The sequence below is a fragment of the Hevea brasiliensis genome, chromosome 11, assembly GCF_030052815.1.
Source record: "Hevea brasiliensis isolate MT/VB/25A 57/8 chromosome 11, ASM3005281v1, whole genome shotgun sequence".
Taxonomy (NCBI): domain Eukaryota; kingdom Viridiplantae; phylum Streptophyta; class Magnoliopsida; order Malpighiales; family Euphorbiaceae; genus Hevea; species Hevea brasiliensis.
This window is the reverse complement of record NC_079503.1, coordinates 97460537-97478063: the sequence shown is the minus strand read 5'-3', so window position 1 is coordinate 97478063 and position 17527 is coordinate 97460537. Positions and strand designations below refer to the sequence as shown.

Genomic DNA, 17527 nt, shown 5'->3' with positions numbered 1-17527 from the left:
CTTATTCACATGCTTAATGAAGGGCCCCATTAAGTTATGTTCTTAATCCTTGGTTGAAGCACCGAAAGGAGAAAATCAAGTGATAGTTAATCAAGAAATTGGACTTAATTAACTTAGATCTAGAAATAGACTAAGGGTTAAGAGGGTTTTAATATATTGATTAAAGAACCTAATGGGTCTTGGTTAATTTTAACTCCACGAAAGTAGGATTAAGTTAATTAAGGCACTCTTTGTCTTACTCGAAAGAGTTTTCAAAGGATTTTAGAATTAATCTCCTTTAAACCCATAAATTTCATGGATTGGGCTAGCTAGGAAAAATCCCAAAATGACTTAAATATGAACCCTTAACTCCAGAATCGTCTTTCATCAATTATTGCTTAGAATTTTACTTTTGAGTGTTTAGTTTAATCTCATTTTATTAATTTTCATTATTATCAATTTCTTTATTTTGCGAATTATTAAATTAGTCATTGTTTGAATTTAGTTTTGCATTTTCATATCTTCTGCTTCAAATTCCTAAATTTCTTTTATTAATTTGATTAAAATACAATTTTAACATATTTTATTTTACATCAAAAATTCAATCATTAACACAACTCCTCGTGGGAACGATATCTTTTTCTATACTACTTGAATGACCCGTGCACTTGCGGTAGGGACACATCAAGTTTTTGGCGCCATTGCCGGGGAATTGTTTGTTTAAGATTGAATTCTTGATTATTTTAGTCGTTTATAGTTTTATTTTTGTTATCTTTTCATTTTGTGTTTGTTTGTTCTTTTTCAGGTACTTTTAATCTTTTATGAGAAGAGCTAGAAGCACAAGTGACACATCCTTATTATTTAATCCTGAAATTGAGAAGTTTTGTAGAGACAACAAGAAAGAAACTAGAAGAAGAAAAGAAGCATTGAGGGCAGCTGAAATTGAAACAGAAATGGCTGAAGAAAAAGTTGGAATCAGTTGTGATAATGGTGAAAATGATCGAAACAATGAAAATGCAGCTCATGGTGAAGAAGTTGTAAATGCTAATGTGCCTAAGGGAAGTATGATGGATCACGCATTTCCTCATTTTGATGATTTAAGAGAGAGTATAGCAAGACCAAGAATTGATGCAAATAGTTATAAGATGGATTTTGGAGTACTACAAATGATTCAGAATTCTCAATTCGGAGGTCATCCTTCAGAAAATCCTCATACTCATCTTAAGAAGTTTGTTATGATCTGTGACATGCAAAAGCAACCAGGAGTATCTGATGATGCAGCAAGGCTAAAATTGTTTCCATTCTCTTTGAAAGATAGAGCATTGGATTGGCTTGATTCTTTACCTCACAACTCAATTACAAATTGGGAGCGACTCAACGATGCATTTCTTGCCCAATACTTTCCACCTGGAAAAACTCAAGAGTTGAGGAATCAAATGATTGCTTTTAGACCAAGAGAAGATGAGACTCTTTATGAGTCATGGATGAGATGGAAGGAGTTGGAGAGACAATGTCCACATCATGCCATTCCTAAATGGATGATAAACCAGAATTTTTACACAAATGTCACTCCTGCTATCAGAGGAATCATTGATGCTCAAACTGGAGGGGAATTCATCATTAAGCATGAAGATGAAGCTTATGAGTTATTAGAGAAAATAGCAAAGAACAGTCATCTATGGAGTAGTCCAAGAGGGTCAACTCCAACTCAAAAAAGGCAAGTTGCTGGAATGTATGAGCTTGATCCATTCAACATGATCAATGCCAAATTTGATGCACTCACTAATGTCCTTGCTAAGAAAATGGAGGATTTAAGTATGCTAGTCAGTTCATCATCATGCTCTGGAAGTTCTCAACAAGTTACTTATGCAGAAGGAACAATGAGCTGTGGAGTAGATTATCCTTCATATGCTTGGAGGAATCATCCCAATTTTTCATGGGAGAATCAGCAAAATCAAGCTTCAACTCAGAACTTTCCATCACAACAACAAGAGCATCAATACCAACAACCTAGGCAACCACCACCTAGTTTTCAGCAAAAGAATGCAAATACTGCACCTTTACCAAGACAGCAAGAACAAAGTTCCACCACAGAGGCTTTATTACAACAAATTCTTGCTAATCAAATTAAGCGTGATGAAGAGTTGAGAGAGATGAAAGCAAGGCTGGAACAAATGCAAACACACAATAGGATGCTGGAAAATCAGATTGCACAACAAGCATGCTCATCAAGTACCAATTCTATGGGGAAACTTCCTAGTCAAACAGAAAATCCAAGGGAGCAATGTCATGCCATCACACTGAGGAGTGGTAAAATAGTGCATAATGAGAAGAGTGAAAAAGTTGAAAAGAGAGAAAATGAGGAAGATTTTGAGGGAGATGAAAAACAAAAGAGTGAAAAAGGGAGTGCAAGAAAAGGTAAAGAGGAGGTTGGAGAGAAAGAAGAGAAATATATACCTCCAGAGCCTTACAAGCCACAGCTTCCCTTTCCACAGAGATTTCAAAAAGCCAAGCTTGATAAGCAATTTGGGAAGTTCTTAGAGGTTTTGAAGAAGCTATATATAAATGTGCCCTTTATCGATGCTCTTTCCCAAATGCCTTCTTATGCTAAGTTTTTGAAAGAAATTCTCTCAAACAAAAGAAGACTTGAAGATTATGAGACTGTAGCCTTAACTGAGGAATGCAGTGCTATCCTCCAAAGGAAACTTCCTCCAAAGCTCAAGGATCCAGGAGTTTTTCAATTCCATGCCATATTGGGGAATCATGTTCAGAAAAGCTTTATGTGATCTAGGGGCTAGTGTTAGCCTTATGCTCCTCTCCATTTATGAGAAGCTCAATATGGGAGATTTTAAGCCAACCCACATTTCTCTTAAGTTAGCTGACAGATCAATTAAGTATCTGAAGGGATTTTGGAGAATGTGCCTCAAGGTTGGGAAATTCTATATACCTGACTTTGTCATCTTGGACATGGAAGAGGATTCTAATATCCCAATCATTTTGGGAGGCCTTTCCTAGCTACAGTGGTGCTTTGATTGACGTGAAAGGTGAAAAGCTTACTCGTAGTCGGAGAGGATCATTTAGTCTTCAACATTGGCAATGATAAGAAGAAGCAAAATAAAGATGTAGACTCTTATTTGAGAATTGATATAGTTGATGAGTTAGTAAAAGAGCACTTTAGAAAGAGCTATCCGAAGGCTTCTTTTGAAAGTTGTCTTATCCATGAAGGGAGTATCAATGATGAAAATCCAAAAGAGGCTGCATTTGCACAAGATTTGAATAGTAATCCACCTTGTCCTATGGCACCAATCTTTCAAGTTGAGCAAGTGGAGAAAAGTGAAGTAAAGCAACCATCTCTCAAAGAAAAAGATGCACCAAAGGTTGTCAAGAAAGAAATGGTCGGATTTTTAGACAAAGCAACAAGGATCTTCTCATGTGATGGAAAGAAAATGAAGTATAGATTCATTGAAGCACCTATTGGAAACAGAGGCAATAAATTCCAATTTCAGCCACCATGAAACATGAAAAGAGTCTAGCTAAGGACTATAAATTAGCGCTCTTGGGAGGCACCCCAAGTTCTTTTATTTTGCTTTTGTTGATTTACTTTTATTTGCATTACCTTTGTTTTTATCTTAAATCTCCCCAAATTCAATTTTTGACATTGTTGAATCTTATCCCTTGTAGATGTATTTCAATGGAGGAAGGTTGGTGAACTGCTGGGGAGTGACCCTTAACTTGAAAATTTTGTCCTTCAAACTCTCCCACAAACTGATTAGTTCTTACTGCATAACCTGTGCAGGAGCTGTTATCTGGTTTATGCAGAGGAAAAATGGAATCTGCAGCAAAAAGGGTATCTGCAGCAGATGGCTTGTGTTTTTGGTGAGGTTGGGTGTGTAACTTTTAAGTATATGTGCTTTTAATGTTAATATGGTGGTAAGTTGGTCATCTTTGTAGTTTTGAGATTATTTGGGTTGTGGAATTCAAGGTGGACAATATTGCATTCTCTTGGCATAACTTGGAGAGTTCATTTCATCATTTGTAGATAAATGCAACTCTATGCAGATTTTATTGAGTTTTAATGTGCTAAATGTTGATTTGCAGAATTTGAGTCAAAATGGCATGGGTCACAAATGCTTTTTATGCAGGATCCATCTTCTACAAGCTTGTGTGATGCATTTTTGATGAACTTTGTATATATTGATGTGTTTTTGGTGAAAATTTCTCATGGTTTATGCTTCATAGAATTATATTTCTTCATTTTAGGGTATTTTTCACACTTGCAAATCATGTTCCATTGCAATCTTAATTTTGTTGAATTGTGCATAAGCAACTGCATAGCTTATGCAGTGCATAACCACAATTCTTGCCATTTTCATCCTCATTTGCAAATCGCATAAGAAGAGTGCATAGCTTATGCAACTCTGCATAGCTTAATTTTGTCAAATTTCATATCTTTCGAAACCTGTATAAGCAGAGTGCATGACTTATGCACATTTGCATAACTTCAATTTCTTCATTTTCTCTCTCTGCCGAAGTCTGCATAAGGAGGGTGCATAACTTATGCACTTCCGCATGACCAAAAACTCTGAATCTCCAAACCTGCCGAGGGGTGCATAAGCAGAGTGCATGACTTATGCATACGCATAACGAAGCAAAATTCCAAAATTCCAAACTCGAGGGGTGCATAAGCGAGTGCATGACTTATGCATACGCATAACGAAACCCAAAATTCCAAACTGCCGAGGGGTGCATAAGGAGAGTGCATAGCTTATGCACTTCCGCATGACCACCAACCCAAAATCCCAAAACCCACCGAGAGTTGCATAAGCAGGGTGCATAACTTATGCACTTCCGCATAACCACCAACTCTGAATTCCAAGACCTGCCGAGACTTGCATAAGGAGAGTGCATAACTTATGCACTTCCGCATGACCAAAAAAAAAAAAAAATGCAAATATTTTACATAGCCTATGCAACCCTTATTGCCACTCATGCGAGCACTTGCGGCTTATGCACCCTACTTATGCACATGTTCTGGAAAAGTTAAGACCTGCCGAGACTTGCATAAGGAGAGTGCATAACTTATGCACTTCCGCATGACCAAAAAAAAAAAAAAATATTTATGCAAATATTTTACATAGCCTATGCAACCCTTATTGCCACTCATGCAGAACCGCACGGCTTATGCACCCTACTTATGCACATGTTCTGGACAGCACTTTACTCTGCATAACCTGTACAGCCTCTTATGCATCACCATTATTCCTTGAATTCTCATCTGCTCTATACCAGGTAACTCTTTCCTTTTGCTCTTAAATTTCACAATTCCTGGTAATTTCTCTTTACTTTGAATTTTGATAATGCACTACTTGAGACATTGAGGACAATGTCTAATTTTGAGTTTGGGGGTGCACATTCATTTTGATTTTTGCTTCATTTTTTTTTTACATTTTGAGTATAGGAACATCTCATCCCATTTCATTTACATATATTGTAAATATTTTACATATACATCCATACATACATATACATAACACATTTACACACACATTATACATCACTTAAAAATTATACACTTTGCACACAAATAGATTTCTTCCATTTAGTTAATGCATTGCTCATTTTTAGGAATCATGCATCATGCATTAAAATCTTTTGCCAAATCCCTTGAGTATTGAAAAGTTGCCTATGAGAGTGATTTGACTTACCTTTAGTTGGGTTTGTGGATTGAAAGTTTCCTAAGAGGTGCAAAGTTTTGAAGTGTCTATCCCTTGCCTATATCTTCTTCGCTAAAAAGCCACCCAACTAGTCCTTTAGAGATTGGAGTGTTTAGAGGGAGTTATTGGATATAAGGTAGTCAAATGATGTCTCACCAATCCTAGAACAAATTTTCTAAACCTTTCAAGGTGAAATACCAGCTTGTACTTGAAAAGAGATATGATTAGGCATTCTTTGATTTAAACCTTCTCATTTTAAATCTTTGGCCCTTTTTCCTAATTAAAATTGACCCTTGCAAACCCCTTTTGAGCCTTTTTATCCCTAATTTTTCTTGAATCCCTTATTGCTACCTAGCCAATGAACCAAACACTACAACCCTTTTCATGAGAATAATTATTTACAATATTAGGTACATAAAAAAAAGAGAAAAAGAAAAGAAAAGAAAAGAAAAAAAATATATATACAATAAAAGGGAGAAGAAATGCTTGTCATCTTGTAAAAGTGCTAGTATATGTGCTTTTCACTATTGCCATTCAAAATGAAAGAAATCCACCCAAAGTATTAAAAGGAATGACTTTGGGGGTGGCAATTTTAGGGACAATCATCAAAGAAAATGCAAAATACAAGTTTAAAGTATCAAAATGTCCCTCCATTTTTATGTGTTTTGCTAGCACTTGACAATTCTCATTGTGTACTTCTCTCCTCCATATATACAAAAAAAAAAAAAGAAAAAGAAAAAAATTATAATAAAATAAGAAGTGTACCTTATGTTGTTAAGATTAGAAATATTCTCATGCTTTGAATCCTTTTTACCCATTCTTCTTCTTAGCCTCATTTTGAACCCCATGGCCCCATTACATCCCTAAAAAGACCTTTGATCTCTTGATAGTACTTGCTACATTAGTGGAGATAGGAGTAGGGAATTTGCCAATGGGATTGGAAAACTATTCATTCATTCATTCAATTCCATCATTCCATATAGAGACACTTTGACTATTGATTATTCTAGAATTCCTTTTGAGCATGACCCTCTCTTTTGATTGGTTGGTTTGGGGATTTTGAATGATAATTGACTTGATGGCTAAGCGGTGAAAGCTTGGATAAGCATTAGATTCTTTGCATTTTAAAGGATGGGTATATGGATTGCTGGTATGGCTGAAGGTGTGTTAAGTTACTTTAATAGGTGATTTTCATAGCTCTTTGGATAAGGCACCCCTAAAAATTTTGCATCATATTTTAAAGTTTGCTTGAGGACAAGCAAAAGCTTGAGTTTGGGGGTATTAAACTATTAATTTGGCGGTGGTCCTAGTTAACGAAGGATACAAGCGAGAGATTTATAGAGAGTTTGTGGTGGTCGATATTCCCCTATCATACAACATTATTCTCAGCCAACCTATCTTAAATGATAGTGACATAGTGATTAGCATGCAATTGTTGTGTATGAAATTGCCTACTCTTGGAGGGATAGCAATAGTCCAAGGGAGTCAAAAATCGGCAAAGGTGATCACAGAAGTAACCCTTTTGATCAAGCTATTGGAGAAACTAGAGAGTCCAATCTCACTCAAACTAGTCTACTTAGTAATAAAGGAAGAATTAGGAAAAGGGAAGAAAGTTTGCCTCAGTATTACACTTTACAGACTGAACAGAGAAGCAGTAATCTCAACATTAAAAGGCAAAATTACAATATTTGCATGGAAAGCAAAGGACATAAAGGGAATAGACCCAGCAATAATTACCCACAAGCTAAGTGTCAACTTAGAAGTAAAGCTAGTCCAACAAAAGAAAAGGCAGTTCGCACCAGAGCGTCAATAAGTAATTGAAAGTGAAGTTAAGAAATTATTTGATGCAGGTTTGATCTGGGAAGTCAAATAACCAACCTGGGTAGCCAACATTGTCTCAATAAAAAAGGCAATTGGAAAATGGCGAATGTACGTTAACTACACAGACCTTAATAAAGCATGTTTAAAGGATCATTACCCATTACCAAACATTGACAAACTAGTAAATGCAACAGTTGGGCATGCATTAGTGTCACTAGTCGACGCTGTATCAGGATACCACTAAATAAGGATGGATCCTGAAAATAAGAAAAGACTGCTTTTATGATAGATTTTGGAGTATTTTTCTATCGAGTTATACCATTCGGTCTCAAAAATGCTAGGGCTATTTATCAAAGACTAATAGATCATGATATCTAAATGAGGGATAGAAGAAAATCCCTAAATGAGGGATAGAAGAAAATCCCAAAAAAATCCAAGCAATACTCGACACGCAACCTCCGAGCAATATAAAAGAAGTACAGTGGCTTAACGGATGAATTACATCCCTTAGAAGATTCATGAGTTGCTCGGCCAAAAAATGTCTAATGTTCTTCTGAGCTTTAAGAACAAGAAATAACTTCAAATGGGTAGAAGAATGCTAAGTAGCTTTTAATCATTTAAAATAATTTTTATCATCACCTCCATTACTTGATTCGCCAAAGCCGGGCAAGGTATTATTTTTTTATCTTGCAGTGACTAAAGTGACTGTTAGCTCAATCCTCATTAGGGAAGAAAAAGGCAAGCAAAGACTAATCTACTAAACTAGTCAAGTACTAAAAGGATACGAACTAAATTATACAATCCTATACAAGCTCGCCTATGTAGTCTTATCAGCAGCAATAGCCAAACTAAAGCCTTACTTTGAAGCCCACACCATTGAAGTCTAAACGAATTACCCCTAAGGAAAATCTTACACAAACTAGAATCGTCTAGGCAATTAGCAACATGGTCCGTCATTCTCAGAGCATATGACATCAGATTCGTGCCAAGGATAGCACTAAAAGTATAGGTACTCACAGATTTTATGGCTGAGCTAACTCCAGTAATTGAGACCGAGGAAAAACCAAAGGAGTAGTGGAATATATGGACAGATGGAGCAATAAGTTCATCTAGCATAGGAATAGGTGTGGTCTTAGAAGGACCATATAAAGCAAAATTAAAATATGCAACAAAGTTAACATTCCGAGAGAAAAACAACGTAGATAAATACAAAGCCATCTTCATAGCATTGCAAATTATCAAAGAGGTAAGGCCTAAAAGGTCAACATTTACTGTGACTCACAACTAGTCATTAATCAATTGCAGGGAAACTACCAAGTAAAAGACCAAAACTTGGGAAAATACGAGCCACAGATCCAAAACATATTAGCTCACATCCGAGTAAATAGCAGAGATGTGAACATTCTTCAAATACCGAGGGAAGAGAACTAAGAAGCAGATACTCTAGTGAAAGCAACAGCAGAAGGCGAACAACACTTCTCACAGCCCATTCCTCTGAAAGAAATAATAACACCAACAGTGGATGAAAAGAGACATTACCAATTCATATTGGAAAAATATGGATGACACCAATTTTTTACTACCTCAATCAAGGCTCACTTTTGGATGATCAACCAGAAGACAGGAAGATAATATAGAGATTAGCAAAGTATAAGATAATATAGAGATTAGCAAAGTGTAACATACTCGACGATTGGCTATACAGAAGATCCTACCTCTAACCATGGCTTAAATGTATTAGCAGAGAAGATGGTTTATTAGTCCTGCTTGAAATCCATGAAGGACTAAGCGGCAGTCATGAAGGGGTAAGAATAATTGCTAAAAAAGCATTCAGACAAGGTTACTTCTGGACCATACAGTTCAAGATGCTAAAGACCTGATTCAAAAATGCTAAAAATGCCAACAACATAGCAACATCCCTCATCTCCCAGTAGAAAAGCTTTCAACCATTGGCAGTCCATGGCTTTTCTACTAATGCGGCATTAAGATACTTGGACCTTTTCCAATGGCATCAGGATCCCACAAATATGCCATTGTTGCCATACTAAATGGCCAGAAGCCAAAGTATCATAGTATGTAACAGCTAAATGAGCAATCACATTTGTCAGAGAGAATATTTTCTGCAGGTTTGGGGTTCCCAAAGTCATCATTATAGATAATGGTACTCAATTAGCTAGTGAAAAATTCAGAGAACTATGTACTGAGTGGGAGATCGATCTTCATTTCACCTCAACCTATCACCCGCAGACAAATTGAATGACCGAAGTCATGAACCAAACAATTCTTCATGGACTAAAGAGATGGCTAGGCAAAGCAAAAAGAGCATGGCCTGACTATTTACCAAACTTCTTATGAGCTTTTCAGACTACACCAAGATTGGCCACAGGAGAAACCCCATTTTCACTTGCATATGGATCAGAAGCAGTAATCCCAGCAAAAGTCAATGTTCCATTAGCAGGAATAGAATACCCCAAGGAGGCTTCACAAGAAGAGGATCTATGATTGAATCTATGTCACACCTTATCCCTCCATAAGGCATACTATGATCCCGTAGTATACCTAATGAACTACTGAACTTCACCTACTAGTAACTCATTAAATATACTACCAGGGATTTTAAACCAATTTATTTTTTTTGAAATCTCTGAAAATTTTACAAAAAATTCGACAGAGTGTCATCTATATATTAGCGAAAACAGTTCTTCCAAAACCTATTTAAAACACTCCCAATACATTTAATACTAACAACTCCAATATTCTCATCACAATTTAATCTCAATCAACACAATTTCAAGCAATTCATTATAAAAAAAAAATCCAAACGAAACTCAAGGATTTCATTAATAAGAAATAACTGACTTACATTATAAATATTTACACTGGTCAAAATAAAATTCTAAAGTGTTTATGCAACTGCTTAAATCTAGTATGTACATACACACAGATTATATATATTAAAAGAAATATTTACAAGGGTATTTTCTATATACCCGATAATGTCTCCAAAATAATGATCACTGCACGTCACTAACAACCTACTCTGCTGCTTTATCTGTCTCCTTACCTGCGATAGCAATAAGAAGCTATTGCTGAGCCAAAGACTCAATAGTGCACAACTAAAAGAAAAATAATAATAATTGACACAACAATTAAATCAAAATTTTAATTGAATTAAATCAATTGAAAAATTAAACACATACAAATCATGCTATATTTCTAAAGTCAGATTTCATTCCATAAATCACAACACAAATTCTTTTGAAAGGTCACACAGCTTAATCATGACACCAATATCCAATTCATACCAATAGCCAAAGGGTAATGAGGAATATCAAGGCTAGCTAACACAATATATGAGTACTCATTCAATTCATCCTCAACTGGCACATACCTTAACACTTTAATCAGAGAGGGAATACAAATCCAATTCATCCCCACTAGGCAAGCTAGTGAGGAATTCAGACATATAGTCATGACATTGTGGTTTCAAATCATTTCAATAATTTTTCAAGCATCAAAATATCATTCAATTCACTTCTGTATTTTATTTAAAATAATTTTCCAAAAATTTGGGCTAGCAACACAAAATTTTGTCAATCAAAGTATTCAACGTAAATAAGGCCATAAATTAATTTCACAACTCATTTCATTCAAAATTCAATTTGAAATCCAAAAAGGGGTAGTTGTTGTGCATAAACCTCTAATGAGTCGCCTTTTTGCCTTGACTCACTTTTTCTTTATCCTTCCCAGTGTCTTTTTCTACTGAAACACACAATTTAAAATGTTTCAATACTCATTCAACTCATTTTTAATAAGTAATCTAATAATTAAATTTTTGTAGACTTAGTCTACCTAATAAAATTTATAAAATTTGAGTCCTTTACATTTGGTGCATTTGTGGTTACTATTCATTTTAAAATGTTGACTTTTTCCTACTTAAGGGGTATACTAGTTCTAATTACTCCCACATACCATATTTTGGGTTACAATTGTGTTGATATTGATTGCCAATTGAAATTCAAAACTCCCTAACAGAAATTCTAAAATTTCAGTTTTGGTCACTTGGGTTTACTGTTCCATTGGACCTATTTACAGTAGAAATTTGACCAACTTTTCTTCATCAAAGTTGTTCCTTAATGTCTTAGCTTTAATTCCCTTTTCGAATCACTCCATTTGGAGTTTTTTTTAGCTCAAGTTATGGTTTTTTAACCATAACTGGCCGGATTGGTTAGATTATAGAATTCTGGGCAATGTAGGGTTCTAGAAGTTTTGGTGACCTAACTTTGATTGGCAATTTGACTAGGTTTTGGTCAGAATTTGGGTTTGTGTTCTCCATAAAAGTTGTTCTACTATGTCTAATCTTTGCAATGGTATAAAATCATGTCATTTGGACCTTTCTATACCAAGTTATGACCATTTGAACATGTACTGTTCATATGGTCAGTTTTGTCCAGTGGCAGGGTACCTAATCCGGATTTAACCAAAATTTACACTAACTTGTATTCAGTTTTAGGGCAAGATTTTTGCATGAAAATTGTTGCTTTGGTCCAATTGGCCTCACACTAATTAGAGCAACATAATTTCAGTTATGGCCATTTGAGTGGACCAAGGTCAAACTGTCCAGAATTGACCATTACACATTCACAATTTAATTTTAGTTTCAATCATTCAATCACACTTCTAAACACACTAATTGACCAATTTAAGCACCAATTATATCATTTGGGCATCAATTCACTAAATCCCCAAAATTTTTCCAAATTTTCAATTGTCAATAACCCTAATTATGCAATTGCTACATTTCAAAAAATCAAAGTGTATAAATCTCATCAACCAACTCATTCAAGCTTATCTACACCTTTAATTCCATTAAAACATCATAAACCCTAACATCATCTAACATGGCCAAATTTCTCTAATCCCATACATGCATGAATTTTTGAAGTTTTGAGTTAATTTCTAGTTGTTCTACTTCATTTCCCCAACATAAACCAATTTAAAGTGTAGGGAGAAGAACTTATTTTATATTGAGCTTTTCTAACTTCTTATTTCTTCAAGTTTCTTCAATTTTCCTTCTCCCAAACTGCTTCTTGGAGTTCAATTTGAAGGTTTCTACAATTTTTCATAATGGATTTATGGTATAATTTAGGATTGAGAGAGCTTACAAAGGTGTGTTAATGGAGGAATTGTTGAGAGAAGGTAGAGAGAGAGAGTTGGGATGGCATAGGAGGTGGAAGAAGACTAAATTTTGTCTTTTTAATTTTTTTATTTATCTTACTTTGTACTTATCTCAATTTAATTAAATTAAATTAAATTTCTTTATTGTGTCATGCTTGTGTAAGAATGATGTCATAATTCTTTTCCTTTTTGAATTTTTTTCATTTCATTTCCTTTTCTTTCATTAACCTCTCCACTTTTAATTTATTTTTCACAATTTTAATTTTCTACATTTTAATGGACATTTAGGCCAAAAGTCACCTCTAAGGGTGAATTGACCAAATTGCCCCTTATCGGTCTGATCCGTTTTTCCAATAGCATTAAATTGCTTTCGGAACTCTTATTCAATTTTTTAAACTAGTTCTCTATTCTTTTCTGTGGTTTTCACATTACCATTAGCTTCGCAATAATCCATATGCCTGGGGTGCCATAAGGCCCCACTAAAAAATAGGGTAGCGACTGAGCTCACAGTCACTTTCTGGTTTGGTTACCCATCGCTGTGGCCTCGGCTCATTTAACCCATTATGCTTTGTTTTCTTTATCTTCATTTCTCCTTCATGTAATTGTTATTAATTTTTGTTAATAACTTTTCTAGATGACTTAAATATGGTTTTACACATTCCAGCTGTCCGGGCAAACACTGGTCACCAGAACAGTGGAATGTACGGAACTAATAAATATAGGGGTGTTACAATTCTCCCCCCTTAAATAAATTTCGTTTCAAAATTTTACCTGGTATTAATCTCTGAACAGTTGTGGGTGCTGCTTTCTCATATCCTCCTCGCACTCCCAAGTAGCCTCCTGGCCTAAATAATGGTTTCACAGCACTTTAACCAATGGTATCTGCTTATTCATCAGCTACTTCACCTCATATGTCAGAATCTCTATGGGCTCTTCCTCATAAGTGAGGTCTGAATTTACCTCAATCTCCTCAACAGGTAAAACATGAGATGGGTTTGATCTATACCTCCTCAACATAGACACATGGAAGATATTATGTATCTTTTCTAGCTCTGGAGGTAGTGCTAATCTATACGCCAAAGGACCCACTCTTTTTAGAACCTCATACAGTCCAATGAAGCGAGGACTCAATTTTCCCTTTCTGCCAAATCTCATAATCTTTTTTCAAGGGAAAACCTTGAGGAATACCTTGTCACCCATGACATATTCAATATCCCTTCTTTTTAAATCAATAGAGGATTTCTGCCGGTCTGATGCAGCTTTGAGTCAATCTCTGATAAGTTTAATCTTCTCCTCTGTCAGCTGAACAATTTCGGGCCCAATCCGCTTCCTTTCACCCACTTCATTCCAACACAAAGGAGTTCTGCAATTGTTGCCATACAGAGCTTCATATGGAGGCATCCCTATGCTTGATTGGTAGCTATTGTTATAGGCAAATTCAATCAAAGGCAAGTGTGTGTCCCAACTACCTTCAAATTCAATCACACAAGCCCATAGCATATCCTCCGATGTCTGAATCACCCTTTCAGACTAGCCATCTATTTTGGATGGAATGCCATACTGAAGTTCAATCTAGTTTCTAGGGCTTTTTGCAAACTACCCCAGAATCTAGAAGTGAATCTTGGATCTCTGTCTGACACAATCGATACTAACACCCCATGAAGTCTCACTATCTCATCAAGATACAGTTTAGCCAATCTGTCTAGGCTATAATCCATCCTCATGGGCAGAAAGTGAGCAGACTTCGTTAATCTATCCACAATGACCCATACTGCATCATGATTCTTTTGTGTTCTCTGAAGTCCCATCACAAAATCCATTGTAATCTGTTCCCATTTCCATTTAGGGACTGGCAATGGACATAGTAAACCAGCTGGCACTTGATGCTTTGCCTTTACTTGTTGACAAGTTAGGCATTTGGCCACATACTCGGTTATATTCTTCTTCATCCCATTCCACCAATAATGTTCTTTTACTGTTTTATACATTTTGATCCCACCAAGGATGCATAGCAAAAGGAGAGTCATGTACTTCCTTGATAATAATTTGCCTCAATTTCTCATCATTAGGAATGCACATTTTACCCTGGTGTAGCAGTAAACCATCATCATTCACTGAAAATCCAGGTTTCTTGCCATCCTGAGCTTCCTCCATCAATTTCTAATACTTTTCATCATTTTGTGCAGCCATTTTAATATGATCAATCAGTACTGGTTTCACTTGCCATGTAGCTATCATCTGTCCCTCATCATCTATCTCCAAACTAGCATGCAGTGCTTTTAACTCATGCACCATAGACAGAGGAGAAACCCTTAAACTAGTTATAGTCTTGCGACTTAAGGCATCTGCTACCACATTTGCTTTTCCTGGCTGATAATCTATCAAGCAGTCATAGTCTTTAATCAATTCTAACCACCTCCTCTGCCTCAAATTCAGTTCCTTCTGGGTGCCCAAATACTTCAAGCTCTTCTGATCTATGTGGATATAACATTTCTCCCCATACAAATAGTGTCTCCAAATCTTCAGAGCAAATACTATGGCAGCAAGCTCCAAGTCATGTGTAGGATAGTTTCGCTCATATGGTTTCAGCTGACGTGATGCATAAGCAATGACATTTCGGTCTTGCATCAGTGCACAACCTAACCCATTGTGAGAAGCATCGCTATAAATAGTGTATTCTTTACCCGGAGTAGGTAAAGTCAGGACTGGAGCTTCAGTCAAACATCTCTTCAATTCATCAAAACTCTGCTGACATTTGTCAGTCCACTAAAATTTTACATTTTTCTGAAGTAGCTTGGTCAGTGGAGATGCCAACATAGAAAACCACTTAACAAAACGGCGGTAGTATCCAGCTTTACTCAGAAAACTGCGAACTTCTGTAACATTCCTAGCAGCTTCTAATTGAGGATAGCTTCCACCTTGCTGGGATCTACCTTAATACCCTCAGCTGACACAATATGCCCTAAGAAGGAAATTTCTTCCAGCCAAAATTCTGACTTCGATAACTTGGCATACAGTTGTTTCTCCCTTAAAGTCTGTAGCAAAATCCGCAGGTGCTTATCATGCTCCTCTGCATTCTTTGAATGTACCAATATGTCATCAATAAACACCACAACAAACTGATCTAAATATGGCCTGAAGATAGTGTTCATCAGGTCCGTAAAAGCAGTCGGAGCATTAGTTAACCCGAATGGCATAACCAGGAACTCATAGTGGCCATATCGAGTTCTGAAAGCAGTTTTTGAGATACTCTACTCTTGCACCCTCAACTGATAATAGCCCGATCTCAAATCAATTTTAGAGAAAACAGCTGCATCCTTCAACTGGTCAAACAAGTCAACTATGTGAGGTAACGGGTATCTATTCTTTATGGTCACCTTATTTAACTGTCTGTAATTAATACACAGATGGAGAGTGCCATCTTTCTTCTTAACAAACAATAATGGTGCCCCCCAAGGTGACACACTAGGGTGGATGAAGCCCTTATTAAGCAACTCTTGCAACTGCACCTTTAACTTCTTCAATTCAGCAAGTGCCATTCTATAAGGAGTAATAGAGATTGGGTCCACATCAAACATAACCTCTATTTCAAACTGCACTTCTCTTTCTGGAGGTAATCCTAGTAATTTTTCAGGAAATACATCTGGAAAGTCACATACTATAGGGATGTCTCTCAATGCTGGACTCCCTACTTGGGTGTCTATCACATGGGCCAAGTAAGCTTTACACCCTTTTCGGATCATTTTTCTGGCAAGTGCAGCAGAAATAAGGTTTGATGGCAGTAACTGCCTCTCCCCATGTATAACCACATCACCATATTGAGGGAGACCAAAAGTGACTCTCTTCAATCTACAGTCAATAATTGCATGATGCTTGGCTAACCAATCCATACCTAAGATGATATCATAATCTCTAAAGGGCATTTCAATCAAATCGGATAAGAAAGTGTGTCCTTGGATCACCAAAGAACAATCCTTATATATTCTGTTGACCCTAACCTCTTGTCCTAACGAACTGGTTACTAACACCTCAAAATCCATTTTCATACAAGGAGCAGCAATATAACCAGTGATGCTAGCACTAACATAAGAATGTGTAGACCTCGGGTCAAATAGCACAAACACATCTTAGTTAAAGATAGAAAATGTATCAGCTATAATATTAGATGTTTCTGCCTCTTCTCTCTGCTGCATAGTATATACTTTGGCTGGAGCACTACCCTGCTCTGATTGATTAACAGTGCCCTGACTACTTGAGGTACTGCCCCTACCTCTGCCTCTGCCTCTACTAGCTAGTTGTGAACCTCTGGTGGTAGAACTCTGAATAGATCCTTCTGCTGTGGTAGTAGATGCCCCAGATCTACGGAGACTGGTACAATCCTTTGCAAAATGTCCTGTACCACTGCAGTTATAACAAGCACCGATAGCCTTATAGCATACCCCACCATGGTTCCTACCACAAGTCTCACAAGGACGGGGAGGAAAGGAACTTTTGGTCGTCTGTTAACCAGATCTAGGTAGTCTCTGTCTTGAAAATCTTCCCCTACCAAACTTTTTACTACTCTATCCCTCGAATTTTTTCTCTTTCCAGTATTACCACTAGAACTCTGATCCATTGACTTTCCATTCTTCTCTTTTTCTGTCTTTTCTTTCACTGGTGCCCCTTCTGATTCTATCCTTTCTAACTCTAGGGCTTGAGATATCAGTTCAGAGAAGTTGTCATTTCAGAACCCAACCACTTGCATTCTCAAACTAGGCTTTAACCCTGCCTCAAACCTTTTACATCGGTTTCTGCTGGTGGTGAGTAAGCTCCCAGCATAGTGGCTCAGGTGAAAA

General features: G+C 36.5%; 1 non-coding gene across 1 annotated transcript; it reads right to left on the bottom strand.

Annotated features, from left to right (window-relative positions):
* Nucleotides 1–1399: 1399 nt before the first annotated feature.
* Nucleotides 1400–1507, bottom strand: LOC131170907 (small nucleolar RNA R71). The gene has a single exon (XR_009141671.1). It is a non-coding gene; the product is annotated as a small nucleolar RNA R71 (small nucleolar RNA).
* Nucleotides 1508–17527: the final 16020 nt, after the last annotated feature.